The sequence below is a fragment of the Paralichthys olivaceus genome, chromosome 5 (assembly GCF_024713975.1).
Source record: "Paralichthys olivaceus isolate ysfri-2021 chromosome 5, ASM2471397v2, whole genome shotgun sequence".
NCBI classification, from domain to species: domain Eukaryota; kingdom Metazoa; phylum Chordata; class Actinopteri; order Pleuronectiformes; family Paralichthyidae; genus Paralichthys; species Paralichthys olivaceus.
In genome coordinates, this window is record NC_091097.1 from 15863359 (window position 1) to 15867379 (window position 4021).

Consider the following 4021-nt stretch of genomic DNA (forward strand, 5'->3'; position numbering starts at 1 on the left):
ATGCATGCATGCAGCACACACACTAAAGAAAGAAGAACAATGGAAAATGTAAAATAAAATCCAACAAGTAATGGATGTATTATGCATGTATGTAATACTCAGTCTTTGAGTTCCCATATTGTGTTTTTGTCTCTGTCCAATAGTCTAACCCTGTTATACAGGTCGAAGGTCTGTTAAGACACAAAAATCCAAAATCTGGGACGCAGGGAGCTTTCAAACATGCAATGAACCCAAGAGAACAGTGCAGGAAATCTCCCTCTGAAAATGACTAAAAAAGAGTCACTCTCTCCAAAACAAAAAGATGAATGTGCTATAAAACCAGTGTTTTCTGTTATGAAATCATATAATTAGATATTACCCAGGCCCGGCTAGCTCAGTCGGTAGAGCATGAGACTCTTAATCTCAGGGTCGTGGGTTCGAGCCCCACGTTGGGTGTGGTTTTGATTAAACCAATTAATTCTCATACTCTCTCCCCTCTTCTCCACCATTCACCTATTTTTCTCTGGTCGCCCCAGCTCCAGAGGCTTCTTCCAGTTAATGAGGGAGTGCTCACTCATTGTGGGAACAGTTGGTTTTCTCTATAATTTCTATGGTGAAGTGTGGAGTAGATAATGTGGGGTTTTTCCTTTTGGGTGAACTATCCCTTTAATCAGCTCAAATGGAGACGTTATTGTTAGACATGGTAGTCAACATTTTCTTTGTTTGTCAGTAGATCTTAAATTCTTTTTTAAAAGCTTCCTTCGCCCAACGTGGGGCTCGAACCCACGACCCTGAGATTAAGAGTCTCATGCTCTACCGACTGAGCTAGCCGGGCTAGTTCTCATTGATGGTACATCATATTTGCACAGACAAAACAGAACTCACTCCGCGAAGAAGCTTTGGTTAAGACCTGGAGATCATTTAAAATCCTAAAGGATGAGAGAGAGTCAACTGAACAAAACATGAAACTGTCTTCTGTCTGTTAAATATAACTCGGCACCTTTTTTTTGCCTTTTGGGGTATTTCACTTTCCTTTTTGTTTATGTCAAAGGTCCGGTAAGGTCAAAGGTGAGAGACAAATAGCAAGGAAAAGCAGAATAACTGTGCAGCCTTCTACGGATACACATCAGGAATAAAGCAGAATAAAACAATATCAATTCATATTTACCTCAGAGTTCAAAGTGACACAATGAAATTAAGAGGTTGAGTTGAACACTTGTCTAGTTATATGAAATACCAATATTCTGTTTGATGCTTCATGGATATCTTCACAGACACTGCAGCACTGTGGCACATGGATCTGAGGGCAGGACAACGTTCATGTCTTTAAATTCTGATTAAATCTGAGACATGAGTACAGATGTATTTAGGCAAATTTGAGGGCTTTGAAATTCACGAGTGTCTGTGTCGTTTGCCTTCTCCGCAACCTTGTGTCGTGCATAATGCCAATTTCAGTGTGTGTTCTGAGTCAGCGCTCGTGTTCTGCCTCCTGTTCTCACTTTCCCTGGACCCACGGCACAGCTCGCCTGAGACGCTACAGCCAAAAGCTCTTAACACCAAGACCTGGCTTCGGAAAGGAGTTCAACAGTGCAACAGGCATCAAACTCATGCACTTTACCGTTACATCCACTCAGCGCCTCTGACATGTTTCATATAGCTTGACTCAGCTGCTTGTCTTCATCTAGGGACAGAGTGTGGGTTAACGCATATTGACTGAAGCCTCTTCGATAAAAAAACACTCTTCAGTTTTACATAAAGCTGAGAAGAGTCAAAACTCAGCAAGTCTAAAACCAACAGCTCCCTGCTTGTGCACTGCCCAACTCCAAAATAGCTTTTCATGTAAATGGGTTTTTGCAGGGCAGCCATAATTAAAAATCTAAGCAAATATCAAATGAATAAACTGTGTAGATAAAAATACAGACTTTGTTGCTCTAGATACTTCTCTGATTTGGATTACAAAAACAAGACTTTGTTTTCTACGCCATAATTTCACAGAGGAGAAACTTTATTACAAATTCAGCACAGCAAGTTGCATAACACGGTGTCTGGTAACCTTATGTAAGTCTTCTTCAGGGGGCAGGATTTATTTTTTACTCCAGCTTTGCTCACAACTTTGCTTTATCAGCAGTTTTGGTGAATTTTTTTGCAGGTATCGTGTTCCGTGCTGCAGCCGGGTAATTCAATCTGATCCGTGTTCTTGGGTACAGCCATTAACAGAGGTCGGGATCAAACACAGTCAGTCAGTGGGACAGTGACACCCTCAGTTTAAAAGAAAATTATAATGCCGCAGTCACTTCCTGTGGGGGGGATTTTTTACAGCATATTTGGCCACTTGGGGGCAGTGGAATCTGTGAATGCATGAAGCTATTATCACCTCTTAGGTTAATGAGTCAAGATTGTTTGTGATTAGTTTCTTATTCACACATCCTCTACTTACAAAGGATTAATTACATCTGCCAAAGAGGTTATGTTGTCATCTGTTAGATGTTTATTTGATACTTAGCAGGATTATGCAAAAACCATAAGGAAATGACTATGGGAGTTGGTGGAAGAATGTCGGATGGGTCAGGGAGGAACCCAGCAAATTTTGGTGGATCCGGACAAGGCGTTGGCTGCAGAATTAATTTTTTCCACTTAAAGTGTGTTTTTTTCAAAATTTTTATAAATGTCCAAAGAAATAATACAGAAATCTTGATGAAAACAATCAGGCATGACTAGTTAAACTAACTAGTGCTACACACTCCAGGTAGTTGCTGAATGTGTTTGGTGTTGAGCTTTACATGGTGCTGCGGCTGTAGGTGTCACTATAAGAACAGATAGAGTGAACCAAAGGTACAGACCATAGGACTAAAAAAAGGATCTAAACTCTCTGTAGCTCGATCACTATCAATACTTATTAGTGTAATTTTAAAATGCTTCAAAGGTGCAGTGTGAAGGATTTAGAGGGGCAGATGTTGGCAGGTGGTTTTTCATGAATGTCTTCCTCTGTGTATGATCACCTGAATCTAAGAATGAGTGTTTCCACTGGCTCTGGAAAGTCCTTTCATGTTTAAACAGCCACCGTAGCTTCTCTAACAAAAGAGGCCGGTGAGGCCGGGGGTATTTAGTTGGTTGCAGTTTGAGGTTACTGCTCGATATTTTCCTGATTCGCCAGTGAACCTAAGTTCCACAACATTTGTTTACCTTCCTGATCCACACATGTTTTGAGTATTAGTTTTGCCAACCTTTAAAATTGATTTGAGGAGAGAAAAAATGTCCTTAAGGCAAACAAGGCAGAGCGTGACAGCTTGAACTGGGATTTTATATCAGTCTGCTGAGGAAAAAAACCCAGCTGCAAAGCCAGAGCTGCACTTTGAATAAATCTTTCAAAGTATAAACCGGTGGCTCGATATTGTTAAGTGTATTATTTTTCACCACGATCTTACAAAACAACAGGCCAGGTGTTGGGAAAACCAGTCAATCATTCATCATGATGAAAGCGCAGGGAGGCTGAAAGTCACAGCGTCAGCACTGCTCCCAATCTCATGGATTCAGCTGTCACAGCTTCTTTCTCTGCTGTTACGTTGCCGAGGTAAAGCAGGAGACACGGGGAGAAGAGGGGAAACACTGATATGCACAGGATGTGAAAAGTTCGTAAGCTGTCCATTTGAATTGATGCGGACAGGGTGAAATGTGTTTACTGCGTCTGCTTAAATCATCCCCTGAAGTCAGAGAAGGAAGAAAGGGACAGAAACCATGGGGTCTCTATGTGAGTGAGAAGTAGGGGAGAGAGTGAGAGGGGGAGCAAACAACAAATAGACACTTAAATCAGGAAAATAGTCCATGGAACCCGTTTAAAATTCATTTGATGTGGAGATTGACAGACATTTTCCCTAATAATATATAGTCGGCTCATTTCAGCAGCATTTCATTTATCCTTTTGTTGTGCCACATTCATAGCCTGCTTTTATCTCTCTGTCCCTGGAGCCTGTGATACAGTGGATGGGCCTGGACACTCCCTGGACATTTAGCCCTGACAGCTGACAGGAGCTAGTGTCCACAC

General features: G+C 41.4%; 1 non-coding gene across 1 annotated transcript; it reads right to left on the bottom strand.

Annotated features, from left to right (window-relative positions):
• Nucleotides 1-741: 741 nt before the first annotated feature.
• On the bottom strand, nucleotides 742-814 carry trnak-cuu (transfer RNA lysine (anticodon CUU)). Its single transcript has one exon. It is a non-coding gene; the product is annotated as a tRNA-Lys (tRNA).
• Nucleotides 815-4021: the final 3207 nt, after the last annotated feature.